The sequence below is a fragment of the Mustela nivalis genome, assembly GCF_964662115.1.
Source record: "Mustela nivalis genome assembly, chromosome: 1".
Classification (NCBI taxonomy): Eukaryota; Metazoa; Chordata; class Mammalia; order Carnivora; family Mustelidae; genus Mustela; species Mustela nivalis.
This window is the reverse complement of record NC_139020.1, coordinates 173,573,976-173,594,858: the sequence shown is the minus strand read 5'-3', so window position 1 is coordinate 173,594,858 and position 20,883 is coordinate 173,573,976. Positions and strand designations below refer to the sequence as shown.

Genomic DNA, 20,883 nt, shown 5'->3' with positions numbered 1-20,883 from the left:
TTGGACTGGACTCCACTTTCTTTACATACTTTTCCGTCTTTTAGGAGCCTCGTGCACATATTTTAAAAACATGATTTAGAATGGATTTAGTGCCAGTGCATAAGATCCTTTGATTTTATTTTCCTTTTCTGTTCACCCTAACTAGTAGCGGGAGTTACTGGCATGCTTCAGAAAGCTTACTTGCGTTTGAATACAGTCTAAATCAGTGCAGACCCTTGACTGACTTAATCTTCGCTTGCAAATGACAATGCAGTGAAACCAGAGGAAGAAAAAAAAAATTGACTTCCTTTCGTATTGGAAACCTAATAAGTAGTTAGCCTGACCCAGTTTTCAATAAGATTTTCTGATGACCCAACAGGAGTGACTATCTCTAGTCAAAGAAGGGGAGGGTGAATTTAATCTTTCATGCCACTGGAATGGCAGCTGCTCTCAGCTCTCTCTGATTCTGTGAAGGATGGTGAAGATAGAGCTGTTTTTTCGGTATAGGGAGCATTTTCCTTTTGAATATTCCAAACGGGAGACTTGCCCATGTGCCTCAAGAACTAATTGTCTAGGTTCCGTCAGGAATGCAGCAGGAGAGGAGCGTATTTTATGCTTAAGACCAGAGAAGAGCCACGCAATACTCAGTGGATAAAAGGCTTGCAGTCCCAGCTGGGAAAAAGAGTCCCATTATCTCCCAGCTGCATAGACATTCCATACGGCTTGGTTCTGCCTGGATGCACAGCATGCCTGGCTGAGAGCTTGAAACAGAGTTCTGCAGAAAAATTGTAAAGATCCCGAGACATTTCCCTGGTAAGATCTGTAAGTACAAAATTGTGCTGTCTGCTGCAATGAGAATTTTCCTGGGCAAGCTGCAGCTTTTCTTCCTTTCAATGTCTTTGTATTAGCATTACAGGTAAAAGCTGGGTTTGGGGGAGCAGTGACTGCTTTATTTATGCTATGTTTCTATGATGTTGATGCTTAAAATGCATTTATTCCTTGTAAGAGAAAATGTATTGAATCTGTATTCTGGGGAGCTCAGGATCAAACCAGGGAAAGAGAGACTACAGGTACATTTTTCAGTGTTTCACTTGTCTTTGCTGCAGTAAAACTAATGGGCAAGATGGGATGACAGTGCTAATTCTGGTACTTTAGGATGGCTTCACGCCCTTTCTGTAATGGCAAATGGGGAAATGTTATTGCTAATTTTTTTTTTTTTTCATCAAAGGGTAGAGGGGTGGGGTTTGCAGTGTCCGACAGATGATTTAAAGGAATGGTTATAAAAAGTTTCCTGGGGGAGGGATCTGGTGAGGGGAGCAGTGTAAGACTGGAGGTCACATGATCCCCCCCAAATTTTGTCTGGCATTTTGCTTTTCACCCAGCTTCCAGATAATAGCTTCTGGAGTTTCCATTCACAATAGTTAAGCTTGTCAGTATTAAACTACCCATAATACTTTATGAAAAGTTTCAGAAGTTGATAACTTGGGAACAAAACTTATAAGAGCTCTAAGATTAGCCATGTAGAACCCATTATGTTAATGAAATACTGTCAATTTGGGGGGTTTGGGGAGAAATTGGAATTCATAGTTCTTGCTTCTCCGACTGAAAACTACTTATGTTTAAATAATCAGCATCCTGACTATGTCTTCTGGGAAATATTCACAGAATGACTAAACAGAAGTTATACTGAGAGAAAATGGGGAGAACAGTAGAATTACACAGAATCAATTTGGAAAATGAGGTATTCATAATCGTATCTATAGTGGCAATGTTTTTTTAAAAATTTTTAAGAGAAAGAGCCATATGTTAAATATTGAGATTCCAGTTTTGAGCAATCTTCATTTATCTGATGTGTTTATCGTTATTGTTGTTAAAGATTTCATCGGTTTATGTGTATTGTATTTTATAAGATATTTAAGCACACTCTCCTGTGTCCCACCCCCCTCATACATGTGTAAACCTACACAAATTCAGAAAACAAACATACACAGACACAATACTGACATGATTTGTGTAACAAACAGAAATCCAGAGTCATTTCATCTTTGATGCTTCAGTGATTTTTTTTAAAGCAATATCATGGCTGTGCAATTCAGAGATTTCAAATATATAAATTTGCAATTTTTATAAGGGTTTCTATGAGGTTATATAAATGCATAACTTATCACATCTTAGCCAGAAAGCTTGTCATTTATAAACTGCACTGCATTACTTCCTTTGAACATTTCTAGTGAAGTGCCAGAATAGTTTGTTTAGTATTCCATATGTAATTTGCCCTAATGAAAACAAATTCACATTGTCATTTGGAGAATTAATACATATTTGGTTTTAGCTTAGACAAAAAAAAACAAACAAATAAACTCAATTATCTTGTGAAAAGAATGTGAGGTATATTAAGTTGTTTGCATTCTTTTGTGTTTTTGACAAATGAAAACACTCAGTAATACAAAAGTAAGTTTGTACCTTTTATTTTAGTGGAAGGAGAGGGGTTATGAAATATTTATTTTTTTCACTTACATATTTAACATCATATTAATTAGAATGCAGTAACATAAGCTATACTCCTTAAAATTAACTCAAGCTAAATATAAAAGTTCAATAAAGACATCTTGTCACCTGTAAAAAATAATCATGATATTTGTAGGCATCCTATGCCAAAATTCAAATAACAAAATGAGAGGGAGAGACTTAAGAAAAATTCTTTCTTATCATACATTTTTATTTGTTTGTGGCAGATAAGTATTTAGATAATGTGATCAGTGATAGAAAAGAAGTGATTAAAAAAGATGATTAAGAAGTGATTAAAAGAAGATGATCCTACCTTATTCTTTAAAAAAAAAAAGTATTAAATTTATTTTATATTTGGATTAAATAGAAAAAAATAGAGCTGATATGAAACTGAAGAATTTGCTGAATTTCAGGTATTTGTTTCCTACCCCTCCCCCAATAAAGGGATATTAGGTCCACAAAAATAACACATGAATTAAGAACAAAAATTTGGAAAATATTAGTAGTTTGAGGTCACCCATTTTTTTGATTCATATTTAAATATCAAGCAATCTCTTGTAAGTCTTTGCTGTGATAGTTAAAGAAATTTAACTTTTTGGTTATTTATGGTTATTTTCCTTACGTATACCACCTGAACCTCAATTATATTACCAGGATTACATTATTGAGATTTATAGTATTTACATTCTGGCTTAATTCACACAGTCTTAGTTAGACTTACTTGGAATTTGAAAAAAATCCTTACCAATTACTTACTATTCAATTAATCACTCCTGTATTCTTAATTATGAAATATTTCTTGGATTGTTAGATTTCACTGATAAGTAGTACCTCTCCACTAAAGAAACAGTCATAGATGCTATATTTTCTATGTGCCTACATAGAACATCTTCTTTTACCTTATACATGGAAGACACATTAATCTTCTTGAATCAAACGTATTTTTCCCCTTTAAAAACTTGCAAATATTTGTAAACAATACTGGAGACTCTTCCCATACTGAATGTTGGTGTCCATTAATTATTAGGTATGTCTGAAATTTCCGTCCTTGAATATAAGTTGCTCTTTTTGATGTATGTCCACGTGATTCTTTTGGGATTTGTTTGTTGGATTTTTTGTTTTGTTTTGTTTTCTTTGTTTTTTGCCATAGTATATTCTAGAGTTAGACAGTTTTCATCAAATTTGCTTAAATATGATGTACTGCATTGATTCAAGATTTTTATGTTTCAATTTTATTGTTGTTACACTCTGTATTTGATTTTTTAGTTGTTATTATATTACTTTTTCCTTTTCTTCTGTATCACCACTTATGAGCATGTTGGATCTCATTTGTCTGTCTTCCACATCTATCATTTTATCCAAATTTATTTTTAATTTTATACTTTTTCAGTTCATTTTGATTTTCTTTTTAAAAATGTACATGGAAAGATTATATTTTAGAGATATTTAATCTATAGAAGAGTAATTGTCTAGCACTTTGTTCAAACTGTGGCTGATTCTTCTTGAGATTTAAATTTTTAACTGTGTTTCTCTTAGTTTTTTTCCCTTCTATCATTTTATTCAAAAATGTATGCATGAGGAATGAACAGAGAAAGTACAGAGGATTTTTAGGTGAAACAATCTGTGTGATACTGTCCTGGCAGATACTTGTCACTATGAATTTGTCTAAACCCATAGAATATATAATATCAAGAGTGAACCCTGGTATGAACTATGGACTTGGGGTGAAAGTTATGTATCAGGGTAGGTTCTTTGATTATTAACAAATTATAAAACTGTGTACACTGTATTGGTGATGTTAATCATAGGGGAAGCTGTGTATGTATGGGGACAAAGAGTATAATGTATCAGATTTGGGGGAAATCTGTATCCCCCTTAAAGTAAATGAAGGAGAAGGTACTTGTCAGCTTTCCTATATGCCTCCATCCACCCACTTCACGTAGGTCTGTGTTTTTGTTTTTGATTTTTTAGTATTTGGCAAGAGTGGAAATGTGCTTCAGAATCTATGTTGTGTTTGCAAGCATTTTTATTAAAGACAGAAGGCTTTTTATTTTGATTTTGTATCCCACCAACATCACTGTGTTTTTCTTTCTCTTTGCTGTTTCTGTATATCGAGAGGAATTAAAATCTCTTTATTAAATGAACTTCAAATAAAAATCTTTCAGTTTGAGAGAATTATTTTAAATAAAAATTTTATTAGAAAATGAAGTTATTCCCATTATTCATATTGAAAAGATCTATTCCAGTCAAAATTGAGTATGTACTATATAATACTTATTGTGATGAAGGCATAACACAGGGCATATTAGGGAAGAAGAAAAAGCAGAGTCAGTCATTGGACACTCTTTTGTTATTCTTTTATCATTTTATTATTACTATATTTTCATTTTTTATTCTTTTATTTTTCATTCTCTTATCAGTCTTTAACACTGAAGTTTATGGCCTACTTAACTATCTTGCAAGGAATCTTAGAGTAATATAGAGCGAATTTGGGTCCTAGTAACATGAATCAAAATTAGGAGTCTCAAATATTTTATGGCAGTAGGGTGGACATAAAATTTACACATAACAACCTTCAAATTAAATGAATACATGAATAAAATTACTTAGACATTAAGATTTTTTAAAGAGGCCATCAGAGAGTCATGTATCCTATGAAGTACAAAACAATCTTAACTAGTAAAAGAAGTTCCATTCTCTGGAGTGTATAGAAAATGACACCAAGATTCTGGAAGCAGGCTTCTTGTGATGAAGGGCTACATACCATCTAAATATTTGCTCTTTTACTTTTGGCACAGAATAGCTTTGTGGTTTAGAGCAAGTAACAGCCTTTCTGTACCTCCATTTCCCATCCACAATGGGGATAATAGTAGAATTGATTTCATCGTAATAGCAAGAGAAATAAGTAGGTTAACATGTAAAAATACCTTTGAGAAAGGCTTGAAATTAATAAGCACTCTTTATGTTAGTTACTTGATTATTTTTATATTGGTGTTACTATTATAACATTTTGTCTATGAGACTTGGGATTGATTGGGAAAAAATAATATAAAACAATGAAAAAATAAGAATTATAATCATCTAATCATTTATAATGAGTATTTAGTAGAGAATTAAATTTGGAGGTGTAAATTATAGTTAGATATGAAAATGGAGCTCAGGGAATCTTGTGAGAAGATTCAGAAATGCTGGTCCTCAGATTCATGTAGCCTAAAAATAGAAATGATAGTTTTTCATGGAATAAACAATCAGAGCTGATCAAGAAAAACAGTTCATTTAATTTTCTGACTATAAAAACAATATACAGAAAAACAGAAAAAAATAATAAGCCATAATTCCTTTTGCCAAAGAAAACCATCACAAAATACTTGTGAATTTCTTTTGTTGTTAATGGTTTTTGTTTTTCTTTTTTTTTTTTAATTAAAATTTTAATATCCTAAAAAGGTACTGTGTGAACCTGGAAACAACAATAAAATTTGAGCCTATAGGAAAATACTAAAATAAAAAATTAATCCCACATATTTCTAATCCCACTTCCCAGAGATATTTTCAACAGTTTATTTTAATGTATTTATTGTTTATTGTCCTTTATTGGATTTAGTAAGCATTCAATATTCATTTCTTCCAACTTTTACTATCTTAAAAATTAGATAATCTGTTACATTTCAGTGAACGTAAATATTTAAACATAAAATAAATCTTTATATTTTCCAAAAAAAGCTAAAGATAATATATATCCTTTCACAAACAGGACAATGGCTTGTTTAAATTTCCTTCAAGATATTCCTGCCAACGTCCATATTTCTATTATTTTATTTTTACTTTGTTTTTAAATTTCTCTAAATATTTTATCAATATTAAATTTATGACATCTTTTTCTGAGTTATTTATTAACCATTTCTTCTTACTACAGACATACATCTTGTGGGTTCATTTCCTGTCTACTGAAGACCATTTAAAGATCATTATCGAAACAGTCTTAAATTCTCTTACAGTTTACCTTCTAAAAATTACTTACTTTTCTCACATTTTAAAATAATAATGCAGTTGGTTACAGAACTCCATGATGACCAATAATTTTTTTTCTCGACATTTTTTGCATATTTTGTTCATTGCTCTTCTGGAATAGAATTTTGCTCATGAGAAGACTGCTCATAGTCTAACTATAACATCTTTGAAGATATATTTGTCTTTCATTCTGGTAGAATTTAAAAATTTCTCTTTGCAATGATGTCTTTGGGTTCATTACAATGTGTGTAGGTGTGGATTTGTTTTAAATTTATATCACTCTGGCCTCTACAAGCTCCTAAATCTGTCTAACTTCAATTTTGAAAAATTCTCAGCTACTATATATTTACTTTTATCCCTTTTCCATCTTTACTTTCTCTAACATGTTCATTAAGTATTTAAAACTTCTGTTCCTCTTTGTCTTATTTTATATATTTTTATATTCTGCTTTTTTATGTTTCACTCTGTGTGATTTCCTGTCATATGTATTTCATAAATTTTTCTTTTCAGAAAATATTTTTTGATTTCTCTAATTTCTATTACTTATCTTAAAAATTATCTTATTTTAAAGTTGATTTTTGGTTATTCAATTAGTTTTAGTTTTTTCAGGGACAAATTACTTCATTATTTGTGTTTGCCAAGTCTTCCTCATGGCTGTTTATTCCTTTTGATGTTTGTAATCTTTCTTTTATGAAGACCCACCTTTAGCAGTTGTTGATTCCCATGAGAGACCAGCATTATCATAGTTGAAGATGCTTTGCTACATCATTGTTTCACTTTTGCTTCTAGATTTGCTCTATAATTTCCCCATTTGTACTAGCTTCTATGGTAATTTTTGGCCTAAAATTATCTTAACATGCAGAGAGAATAAATTTAGTTTCTACAACCACACTTGGTAAAAACTTGATTTTCAGCCTATCTCTGGAAGACCCTTTCTTTCCAGCACATAAGCAGAATCCTTTAAAAGCCATGTTTTGTGGAGGGTTCTCTTTTCCTTGGTTTATTCCAGCTCCTTTTGAGTTGCCTCCTCATTTTGGGTCCTCACCAACCTAACTTTGAGTTTCCTCTTCATTTTGGGTCCCTGACAATTTATCTTTCTTGTTTACAACCTTAATTATGCATATTTTAAAGTATTCTTATATAACCTTCTCTGTCTCTATGGTATCATATACTACATACATACATACATGTATACATACATGTTCACTGCAGTTTTCCTCATCTGCTTCCCACCAAAAAGGAGGTCATCAAATTTTCTGGTTTGCTGATACTTTTTTTTTTCCTGGTATTCTTACAATTTCATATATTTCCTCTGCTGTGTTTTCTGTCAGTTTAGTGATGCTTTAGAGGTCAAGGCATCTTGACAAGTTTGTGAACCACAAGTTAATTATGGAGTTAAAATAAGATTTTTCACAGAAACCAAAAACGTTTTTTCTTAATTTTTAAGTTATTCACTAGTCAATTGTATATGTCTTTCCATTGTTTCCATTCAAACAATTTAATTTACCAAAGTACTGAAGTGCTGTTTTAGTTTGAAAGGACAGTTCATTCGATGAGACAGTATGCTAGGAAATGCTCTAGATGTAGCTAGAAAAACTGGCCAATTTGTGTTGTTTACATATTCTCTAAGAATGGTAGCTATATTAATTGCTATGTTTAATGGTGTACAAGTTCTTAAAATGTAGAGGAAATTATTCAAAATGTTTGTCAGCACAATGATTCCTTTTTTTTTTTTTTTTAAGTTTTTGGTTTTTTTTTTTGTCTGTTTGTTTGGACAGAGAGAGACATAGCAATGGAGGTAACAGAATCTGGAGGGGTCGAGGGTGGTGGAGAGGGAGAAGCAGGCTTCTGGCAGAGCAGGGAACCCAATGCAGGGCTCCATGTGGGACTCCATCCCAGGACCCTAGGATCAAGACCTGAGCCAAAGGCAGATACTTAACAACTGAGCCACCCACGTGCCCTTTTCTCTTTTTCTATAAGCACAATAATTCCTAAGAACACATTAAACCAAGTACTTAACCAGACCACTCTTCCTTTAGATGACTTCTGTTGATTAAAAGTGAGAATTTTGGATGGATTTTTTTATAAGTGTTCTTTTAAGAAGGGGAGGAGAAACTAAAATAAGACATTCTGCAAAGTTCCTCGTAATTTATCACCCTTGTTTGTAAGAGGCCAATATGGACATTTTATTTTCAGTGATTTTATTTGTCCATTATTTCAAAGTTTAATTGATCTGGCTTCTCTTACATTTGTATGATAAAGGGGTTGTATAAGGAGATTTTTGTAGTATCTTTGTAAATATCAGGAGTATAATATACTTGTTGGAATAGAGCTCTTAGCAAAAGAACATAATTTTCCCCTTTAGCACCTATCAAAGTCCTCCAATCAGTAAAGAGCAATAAATGAAAGAGAAGGTCAGAAATCAGACATGCTGCTAATTTTCTGTCAGCTGATATAAGAATAAATTAAAGAAAGTCCTTAAAGTTTTGTTGGGATGAAAAGGTTACAATTACTCAAGTGTTGATAGAAAGTAATTTTTTTGAAGGTAATTTTGTTTACAGTATAACATGAAGATATTTTCTGGGTATTTACTGTTAGTCAGCAAATTCTTAAACATGCTTAATTGTGAATATGTGGTGCTAACAGATAAGCTAATTCTGACATTCCTATTTATAAGTTAACACAAAAGTGTATATTCAAGGATTCTCTTTATTTACTTTCTTTTCAGTGTTCCAAGATTCATTGTTCATGCACCACACCCAGTGCTCCATGCAATATGTCCCCTCCTTAATACCCACCACGAGGCTCACCCAACCCTCCATCCTCCTTCCCTCCAAAACCCTCAGTTTGTTTCTCAGAGTCCACAGTCTTTCATGGTTTGTTTCTCCCTCCAGTTTTTGCCAACTCACTTCTCTCCTTCTCCCAATGTCCTCCATGTTATTGCTTACGCTCCACAAGAAAGTGAAACCGTATGATAATTGACTATCTCTGCTTGACTTATTTCACTCAGCACAATCTCCTCCAGAAGATATTTGAAAATGACACTACAAACGACTGATACCCAAGGATTCTCTTTAAATTAGCATAGTGGTGGGCACCTGGGTGACTCAGTCCTTAAGTGGCTGCCTTCTGCTCAGTTCATGATCTCAGGACCCTGGGATCCGGGTCGGGCTCTCTGCTTAGCAGGAAGCCTGCTTCTCCCTCTTCGAGCTGCTCCCCCTGCTTGTGTTCCCTCTCTCTCTGTGTCTCTCTCTCCCAAATAAATAAATAAATCCTTTAAAAAATATTAGCGTAGTGGTTGTAATATATGTATTTTTCAGAGGTGAGTGCCTACTTTATTTTAAGTTAATATTTTGTGCAAGTTATATCTGTGCAAACTGTGCCTGTGTCTATCCAAAACTTCTAGTTAATTTAGATGAATAATTTAACATACTTAATTACCAATATTAATATTATAACTAAATAAAATGTACTAGCAATAAAGCAATAGTAGAAGTAATTTTAAAGTTTAATTAAATAACCTCTCAGAGCACCAAAATTCATTAATTTCATCTTTATAGATGATTGAAAAATGTGATACATAGTGTTAGTTGCCACTCTTATAAACAGTTTTAAAGGGTTTTTCCTAGCTTTTTAAAAAAATACTTAGTATTCACAGAAGTTTGGGTCATATATTTTGACTTGTTCATTAACTGTGGTTTTGTTCTGTGCCAGAGTCTAAGTTCTTGAAAGCTTGGACCTTGGCTTATTCCTCTCTGTATATCCAGTGCCCGTTTGTAGTAGACAGTGGTCTCCACTAATATCTTAATTCCACAAATGTTGCCTGAATACTTAACTGTGAGATTGATGCCATTCCAGGCATGGGGATGTTTAACTCTGAATAAGATTGAGAAGTGTTCTGCTATTGTGAAGTTATAATTTCAATATGTGTTCTTAAACTCAGTTAAGCATTCATTTCTACCAGTTGGTGGCTAATATTGTTAATTTTATATCTTATTTGAGAAATGAGCATTAGAAGTTAATAAATTATCTGATTCCAAGATAATTTTTTTAAAATAAAATACTGTGATATAGTGAGAAATAGCAAAGGACTACATTAAAAGGTATATGTATTTGCTTGGAATAATAATTATCTCTCAGTTGTGATAAATAGTGATGTATTCTAGGTTATGCAAAGGATTTATAATCTGCCAAAAAAAAGAGTAGATTAATGGAAAGTAGCATCTCATGTTATATATATGTCCCCATAATTGTCTAATCACATATCCTGTCTCTTTTGCCTGAATGTTATTCATTTTCATCAAGTAAGTAGTACTTACAGACTTACTGAGATGATGAAATCTGTTCAGAATTTGCAAACTACATCAAATACTTAAGTAACTTTGGAAAATTATATAGCAAGTAAAGAAAATAAAAGACAAACATTTATTTATTTAAACTATTTTTATTGATGCAGAATTAACATACAATGTTATATTAGTTTCAGGTGTACAACATATTGATTTAGTAATTATATACATTTCTCAGTGCTCATCACAATAAGTATAGTCACCATCTGTCACCATACAATGTCATCGCAATATTATTGACTATATTTTCTAAGCTGTCTTTTTCATCTCTTGTATGTTGTTGTGTAACTAGAAGTTTTTCCTTCTTAATCTCCTTTTTCTGTTTTACCCGTCCACCTACCCATCTCCCCTCCAGCAACTGCCAGATTGCTCTCTGTATTCAAAAGTTTGTTTTGTGTGTTTGTTTCTTTGTTCATTTGTATTTTATATTTCACTTATAAGTGAAATTGTATGGCATTTGTTTTTCTATATCGGACTTGCTTTACTTAGCATAGTACCCTCTAGGTCCACCCATGTTGTCACAGATGGCAAGATTTGATTCTTCTTTTATGGCTGAGTAATATCGCAAAGTGTGTGTGTGTGTGTGTATCACATCTTTATCTATTTAACTATTGATAGACACTTGGGTTCTTTATCTTGGCCATTGTAAATAATGCTATATAAAAATAAGGGTATATGTATCTTTTCAAATTAGTGTTTCTGTTTTCTTTGGGTAAATATACAGAGGTGGGACTAACGGGATTAAGAATATAATTTATTTTATTTTATTTTTTTATTTTTATTTTGTTTTAATTTTTTATTTTTTATAAACATGTATTTTTATCCCCAGGGGTACAGGTCTGTGAATCAGCACTCAACAAAGCACATACCCTCCCCAATGTCCATAACCCCACCCTCCCTTCTCCCAACCCCCCTCCCCCCAGCAACCCTCAGTTTGTTTTGTAAGATTAAGAGTCACTTATGGTTTGTCTCCCTCCCAATCCCATCTTGTTTCATTGATTCTTCTCTTACCCACTTAAGCCCCCATGTTGCATCACCACTTCCTCATAGCAGGGAGATCATATGATAGTTGTCTTTCTCTGCTTGACTTATTTCGCTAAGCATGATACGCTCTAGTTCCATCCATGTTGTCGCAAATGGCAAGATTTTATTTCTTTTGATGGCTGCATAGTATTCCATTGTGTATATATACCACATCTTCTTGATCCATTCATCTGTTGATGGACATCTAGGTTCTTTCCATAGTTTGGCTATTGTGGACATTGCTGCTATAAACATTCGGGTGCACGTGCCCCTTTGGATCACTACATTTGTATCTTTAGGGTAAATACCCAGTAGTGCAATTGCTGGGTCATAGGGCAGTTCTATTTTCAACATTTTGAGGAACCTCCATGTTGTTTTCCAGAGTGGCTGCACCAGCTTGCATTCCCACCAACAGTGTAGGAGGGTTCCCCTTTCTCCGCATCCTCGCCAGCATCTGCCATTTCCTGACTTGTTGATTTTAGCCATTCTGACTGGTGTGAGGTGATATCTCATTGTGGTTTTGATTTGTATTTTCCTGATGCTGAGTGATATGGAGCACTTTTTCATGTGTCTGTTGGCCATCTGGATGTCTTCTTTGCAGAAATGTCTGTTCATGTCTTCTGCCCATTTCTTGATTGGATTATTTGTTCTTTGGGTGTTGAGTTTGCTAAGTTCTTTATAGATTTTGGACACTAGTCCTTTATCTGATATGTCGTTTGCAAATATCTTCTCCCATTCTGTCAGTTGTCTTTTGATTTTGTTAACTGTTTCCTTTGCTGTGCAAAAGCTTTTGATCTTCATGAAATCCCAATAGTTCATTTTTGCCCTTGCTTCCCTTGCCTTTGGCGATGTTCCTAGGAAGATGTTGCTGCGGTTGGGGTCGAGGAGATTGCTGCCTGTGTTCTCCTCAAGGATTTTGATGGATTCCTTTCTCACACTGAGGTCTTTCATCCATTTTGAGTCTATTTTTGTGTGTGGTGTAAGGAAATGGCCCAATTTCATTTTTCTGCATGTGGCTGTCCAATTTTCCCAGCACCATTTATTGAAGAGGCTGTCTTTTTTTCATTGGACATTCTTTCCTGAATCTTTGAGTGATATGTTGAAGATTAGTTGACCATAGAGTTGAGGGTCTATTTCTGGGCTCTCTATTCTGTTCCATTGATCTATGTGTCTGTTTTTGTGCCAGTACCATGCTGTCTTGATGATGACAGCTTTGTAATAGAGCTTGAAGTCCGGAATTGTGATGCCACCAACTTTGGCTTTCTTTTTCAATATCCCTTTGGCTATTCGAGGTCTTTTCTGGTTCCATATAAATTTTAGAATTATTTGTTCCATTCTTTGAAAAAGATGGATGGTGTTTTGATAGGAATTGTATTAAATGTGTAGATTGCTTTAGGTAGCATAGACATTTTCACAATATTTATTCTTCCAATCCATGAGCATGGAACATTTTTCCATTTCTTTGTGTCTTCCTCAATTTCTTTCATGAGTACTTTATAGTTTTCTGAGTATAGATTCTGTACCTCTTTGGTTAGGTTTATTCCTAGTTATCATATGGTTTGGGATGCAATTGTAAATGGGATTGACTCCTTAATTTCTCTTTCTTCTGTCTTGTTGTTGAAGAATATAATTTATTTTAATCCTTCTTTTAGTTCGTGAAAGGTATATGCCTTTATTATGCAAAATTTGGAAAATGCAGAAAAATTACTGATTATCTTATCAAGATTATCTTATCAAGCTATGGCATCCTTTCAGTCATCTTTGTGATTGTGTGTATAAAATACAACTTTGGGGTGAATCTATTTGTTTTGTTTTGTAACTTTTTCTTGTTAATGTACTATGAACATTTTCAAATTTCATAAATATTCTCTTAAATCTGAGGGATAATCACACCAAATTGGTGTGCCATAAATTTTCACAAACTAATAATGTATCATCGGATATTTAGTTTTTTAGAATTATTTACTACCTATGAAAAAATTATGATGCTTACCTATATATATATCTTTATAGCTAAATATTTTATATACATCTCTGATTACATTAAAAAATTAATCCATAGTATTAAAATTTCAGTGTTAAATGGTGTGTATTATTTTAAAGGTGACAGTATGTATATTACTTAATTGTCCTTGGGGAAGACAGTTCCAACTGTACTTCCAGGAAGGTGAATTCTTACTGCCACATACTTGTAAAGAGTACATGTGTGTATTGTGAATACTCTCCTGTTGGATTGGCAAAATAAACACACAAATAAACTCCATTCCAATATTGCTCTAAATCACCCTTTTTCCAATAATATGGTCTGAGTATTTCATGAATGTTCATGAAACACTTGTATCTGCTCCTTTTATTAAGGTCAGCCCATATCATTTGTCCTTTTTTCCATTGGTATTGTAAAATTTTTTTTTCTTTTGCTCAAGAAGTTCATCATACATCTAGATCACATTTATTTTTCACACATTTCAAACTTTTTTCTAAGTTTATAATATAATTGAATTTTAGGCATGAAACCTTGTAAAATGTGTGAAATAATATCTGAACCTCAGTTTCAGTCAACAGTAGCCTGACTTCCACAAAGTCAAAGAACTACATGAAAACTGAATGAGTTAATGTGTCCAAATATGTTTTTGTTACAGTGACATACAACTACTGATCTAAAATTACTGTTCTCAGTCTTATTAAATTAAATCATTATTTAATATAGATTGTTTATTAAGTCATAAAATCTAAATGAAAAAATTTGAAGTTACTAAGGAGAGAGACTGTGTTTTTTACTTTATAGTTCCAGCACCTCACAGTTTCTGGCATGTGTTGGGTACTTAACAAATGCTTGCTCTAATGAATGTAGATTCTAAATATACTAGAGAAGCATTAAATTAAATATATTTGTGCTTATTCCAAATATGCTGTTATAGTGTCATCTAAATCTAATAGTGTCAAAAATAAGATACATTAAAATGATAATTAATGTTAAATTTATGTCTTTGCCCTTGGCAGCCACTATAATCTAGTCCACGATGAAGCAATCAGAAAATTAAAGTAGTTATTTATTATATAACTACAAATTGTATTTGACCCATCTTTGGAGTTGATGTGTGTTGTGGTCTTTCAGGGATTTGGCCTATTAAGATAATTCAGAAGTGCATATAGGTACTAGAAAATAGTTTTGAGGTTTTACCTGTAATTTTAAATATCTCTGGATCCGGCAACAATTTATATACGGAGAGACAGACTGTATATGTGAGGTGTGTGATAATTTCTTTTTCAGATATCTCAAAGAATATGAGATTCATAATTGGCTTCTCCAGATGCTCAGAAGAACTTATTTTTGTATTAACCTGCATTTAACTTAGTATAACTTATTATGTTCATATATGATGCTATTTTATTTTGGAGAAAAATAATGAGATGTTTGGCTTTGCCAAACCGCATTTTAGGAATAAATTTTTGTTTGATTTGGACCTGACTATATCCATTTGTTTGACATATTTAATAAAATAAAAGTCATCAAATAAACTTATTTTATTTCTGTTTAGGATCAGGACATTTCTAAATAAGGTTATGCTGTAGTAAAAAATAACCTCTAAATCTTTCTTTTCTTTCTTTCTTTCTTTTTTTTTAATCAAGAGCTCTTGCTCATTTTATTCAATGACTTATATTCAGGAAATGTGAATATGCTCTTTTTAAGCAAAAAGAGCACAGACAACAAATAAAAATCAAATATTATTATATGCATGTTCTAAGTGTTCTTTTTACACATTGTTTTTTGTCTTCCAGCCTTATTTAGATATAATTGACATATAACCTGTTATTTTCAGGTATACAATATAATAATTTGATGAATGTATATTTTGAAAAATGATTACCATAACAAAGTTAGTGAACACAACCATCACCTCACATTATCACATTTTTTTTTTTTTATAGTGAGAACCTGTAAGATCTACTCTTTTGGCAACTTTCATATATACAATATACAGTATTGTTAACTATAGTCACCATGCAGAGCATTACATATCCAGAGCTTATCCTATAACTGGGAGCTGGTCCCTTTTGACCACTGTCTGCCATATTCCCCCACCTCCACGCTCACACCTTTCCCTGGCACCTCTCATCTGCTCTCTGTTTCTGTGTGTTAGGTTACTAATTCCATAAGTGAGATTATACAGAATTTGTCTCTCCTTCTCTGTTTTAGTTCACTAAAAGGCCCTCAAATTTCATTCATGTTGTCACAAATGGCAGAATTTCTTTCTTTTTATGGCTGGAAGATATTCCAATGTTTCTGTGTATTGTGTATGTGTATGTGTATGTGTATGTATGTTTATACACATACCACATTTCTTTATACATTAACCCTTTGTTGAATATAGATTATTTGGCTATCATAAATAATGTTACCGTGACTATTGGGAAACAGATATCTCTTTAAGACAGTGATTTAACTTCCTTCAGATATATACTCAAAACTGGAATGGCTGGATTATATGGAAGCCCTTTTTTAAATTTTTTGAGGAAGGTTCATGTTGTTTTTCATAGTGACTGTACCAATATACAATCCTACCAACAGTGTACAGAGGGAAACAACCCCTATATCTTAGGGAGTTTGAATCCACAAAGAGTTCTCAGTGTGCATCTCTAAGGAAACTATGCTTGAGGAGGAAGTTCAGTGTTAAATTTCATATAAATAAGCTCTTCCACAATTACAGAAAAGAGAATTCTAGTGTCTTGCAGTGGCAGTTAAGTGCTTCCACCCAGAGGTGATAACATATTACTTGAATTCACATTTAATTGGCTGAAGCAAATCACTCAGGGGAATGAAAAACTGAAATCACCTACATATTTGAAAAGAGGAGAGTAAGAAACATTGGTGAGTAGCAGCAATACTTCCCACTTGGAATTTGCTTATAAGAAATTCTCTGCCTGGCCCATTTGCTCACTAACTTCAGTTGTGCTAAGCAGTCTCACTCAATACTTCAGGTAACTCTTTCATTTTGTTTTATTGAGATGCATTTTTACTCTTTGTACATATTGAGGAATGAGTATAGTGTGTGATCAACTTTTCTTTGTTTGCTATGCACTAATCAGCACTAATTGCATTTTCATTCATTGATTCACACAGTCAGTAACTATTTATCTGGATCATTTATCCACCATGTCCAAAACTTTGTTTGGAGTATCATAGCTTAGAGAAACATGCCTTGTACTCCTGAATCATAGAGCATTTCAGGGAGATATATTTGAATTAAATCATCAGATAAAATAGTACCTGTGTCTGCTTTCCAGAAGAACAGCTACAGGGTGCTGTAAGAACCTAAATTGATCAAGTAAGGAAAGCCAGGAAAAACTTCCATGGGTGAATGCTGACTAGGTGTTGACTATGTGGCTGTGACAGGGAAAAGTTCATGTAGAAGGAAGAGCAGATGAGTGGAAGAGGCAGGGCGGGGATGAGAGACAGAAAAATGTGGGGTTGAGTTCTAGCGGGATCAAAGGTCCAGGTGCTAGAGGAAGCTGGAGAAGTGGACTAGAAACTAACCAAGAGGTTTTATACCTCAGGTAAAAACTTTGAATATTCTTCATAAAAAAATAGAGGAACTGTTGAAAACCATTGAGAATGAAGTAATATCGTCAAATTTAGATATTTGAAATAATCATCCTGGGTACATTGTGAGAAACTTTATCTTTCATTATTCAAATATTTGGCATCAGGTAGATATGGAAGTCAAGAAGGAATGGCATAGGCAAGGGAGAGAATAGCCACCTGTTTTTTTTTTTTTTTCCTTTAATAATAAAGCAAACCTTGTTTTGAATTTCACAAATTCTGAAATTTGGTTGTTTGTTGCACTTGTTAACTTTTTCACACAATGGTCAATTATAACATTTGAAGAAAAAAAAGAAAAATAACAGTCTATTAATTTTTAAAATTTTCTTTTTTTTTTTCAATAATCTCCATACATAGTGTGGAGCCCAGTGTGGGGTTCAAACTCACACCCCTGAGATCAAGACCTGAGCTGAGATCAAAAGTCAGATGCCCAATTGACTGAGGCACCCAGGTGCTCCCAGTTCACTAATTTTTTTAAGTATAGGTCCAAAGTAGGAAGTTCATAAAATATATAAAATAACAAAATAGTAATCAATAATATATCTTCTGAAAATTACTCCAGAATATTTCCTTAAACTTTAATGTTTTATGGATAAAAAGAGTTGTAGTATTTTCATTCTAAGCTAAAATTGTATTAACATTTCCTAGGCATGTAAGATTCTCACCGTGGTAGATAATCTTTCAGGATGGTCACCATGTATGTACATGCCATCCCTCCTTTTTTTTTTTTTTTAAGATTTTATTTATTTATTTGACAGACAGAGATTACAAGGAGGCAGAGAGGCAGGCAGAGAGAGAGGAGGAAGTAGGCTCCCTGCTGAGCAGAGAGCCCGATGTGGGGCTTGATCCCAGGACCCTGGGCTCATGACCTGAGCTGAAGGCAGAGGCTTTAACTCATTGAGCCACCCAGGTGCCCTACCATCCCTCCTTTTAAGAAGTGGTGTCTTTTATCTTCCTCGTGACTATGCTTTGACTTTTTGCTTTGAACTCATGATTTACTCTGGCCAAAAGTGGAAGTGAAACCATGCCAATTCTTAGTCCTTGAACAACCAGACAGTTTCTACTTGTATCTGAACATGGTGGTATATGAAGTCATGGTATCTGTAAGAACAAGTGGTCAATAGAATCCCTAAATGATGAAATACTATACATAGAGAGAGGGTGCTTGAGAGAGAAATGTTTGCTCCCCAGCTAAGAATCTGTGCTGAAACTTAAAGAGCTTTTCTTGGATTTTCCAGTCCAGTTGCAGTGTCAGTGATCCAAAGAACCATCTAGTGAGCCCACAGAATTTTGAGAAATAATGAATTGTTTTAACTACCAATTTTTGAGGTGGGTTGTTATGTAGCATTAAATAAGTGAAACAGTTAAAATAATTTGGTTAATTTTTACAAGGAAAATAAAATGCTATGGAGTATCTTAAAGATTCCTGTTTTGTACATTGCAGACCCCTAATTTATACATCCTTATTAAATAAAAAACATATGCCAAGATTTGGGACACCCAGGAGGCTCAGTCAGTTAAACGACTGCCTTTGGCTTGGTTCATGATTTCCAGGTCCTAGGCTTGAGCCCTGTGTCAGGCACCTTGCTCAGCAGGGAGTCTGCTTCTTTCTGTCTCTATCTCTGTCTGTGTGTGTGTGTCTATCTCTCTCCCCCTCTGTCTCTCCTCCCTACAAGTTCTCTGTTAGATCCATTTTCAACTTGATTTGTATCATATGTGCAGAGTTGGTTAGAACTTGAACCAAGACAAAAATACAAGATATGTATGCTATTTTGGGGCTTTGAGGTGGGTTGCAGGAAGAACAATAAAGCAGTTTCACAAATACCCATATACTTAGGTCAAGAATATGGAAAACTTTTTTTTTTCATTCTTGAAAATCTTTATAATTTTCTTAAGTGATTTCTTTAATACACTGTGGACTTGAGTGTTATTTTTATATCAGGTTATAAATATTGTTTGTTAGAAGTTTCTCTAATGAGCATCATGTATTTCTCTGAGCTCATAGAACAATTTAGAGGTAAAAATTATAACCAGAAAATTCATATTTTTAAGCATAATTTTATTGTTACAATGCATATTACCACATGGATTTTTGTTTTGTATCATGATTATTTTGTTTTGCTAATATATATCATCATGATCACTAATGATGATAATAATAAAACTACATTGATTTCCTCAAGTGTTATCTTATTAGTAGGTAAGAGAAACGCAGTTGCCCTAGTTAATAAACAGGTACTTTACAAATGAAAGCCAGGAAAATGACTATCATATATCTTTGTTGCTTTAAAATTATACCCATGACATTTCTATTTCCCTAAAAGCTCCATTGTTCATTTGAAAACTAAACATTAAATTGATTTGATTCTCTATATAATTATGATGTGACTGCATATTTATTCATACAAATTTAAGAACATTCATTTGCAGTTGCCATTCATGTAGATGTCAAAAATGCCACTTTTTATTGTGTATATTGTGAAAGGGCAAAATAAATAACCTTTCCTGCTTAAAATTAGATTGCTTTTTAAATATGTCATTAATCTTATTTTAGACTTTAAAAGATCAAAATGAAATGGCCCAGAATTTTAAATTTTCCTGAGTGATAAACACTGAGCAGTTTAGTAATGTCTGACCATGCTCCAGGTGTGTTGGCGAATTTCTGAAGATGGTGTACTTCTCTGTTCTATAGTTTTTCAGTTTTTATATTAGGTGCTAATGTGTGTAATTAGCCTGATTTCAGAGTTGTGACCCCTAAGGCAGAGAAGTATTTATAAGAGTTGTGGTCCAGCCACATGAGAATAATATTAAATGGATATGGAATTAATTGAGCTGTAAAGAGTTTGCTGAACAAAGTTAGCTGCCACCTGGGTCAGGGATTGCAAAATTGAATCACAAGAAGCTATTTAAGTGTAACTAGGACCCACAAAAATCCACCTCTTTCTGAAGGTTTAAGCTTGAAGTCTCCAGTTATAGTAGGTATAATTATAATTAAGGTTCAGTGTGTCTGTGAGCGTTATACAGAAAATCACCTGAGATGTAGTAGGTTCCCAATCTATACTTTGTCCTCAAATTTCTGCCCCCACCCCAAAAGTTTTAATTCATTTGATGTGGTAAAACTCTTCAGAGGGTAAAGTCTTTCTGTACTGGAAGTTTTAGGATGAAATATAGACAATGACATAAAGAAAACCCATAGTATTCATGGGTTTTGAGTTAAACTTTGAATTTAAGTTTTAGAATTAAGTCTGTGCTAATTAGAACCATTTCTGTGTATGTGTATAAAATGTGTGTAATACTTAAAACTCTGAAGGAGCCTCTGCTCCTTTGTAATAAATAACTGACTAAAACATGACAGTTTAAATAAAAAATCATTTAAAAATTACTAATTATTATTTTTTAAAGTTTAGAAATATT

General features: G+C 33.2%; 1 protein-coding gene across 4 annotated transcripts in view; it reads left to right on the top strand.

Annotated features, from left to right (window-relative positions):
• Positions 1-257: 257 nt before the first annotated feature.
• The window catches only part of CNTN6 (contactin 6), a 304,698-nt gene continuing 284,072 nt past the window's right edge, over positions 258-20,883 (top strand). The window contains exon 1 of one of the 4 annotated variants that reach the window (XM_082719511.1): positions 258-801. The gene's annotated coding sequence lies outside the window, so the exon portion shown is untranslated. The other 3 variants (XM_082719510.1, XM_082719512.1, XM_082719513.1) reach the window with 3 other exon arrangements.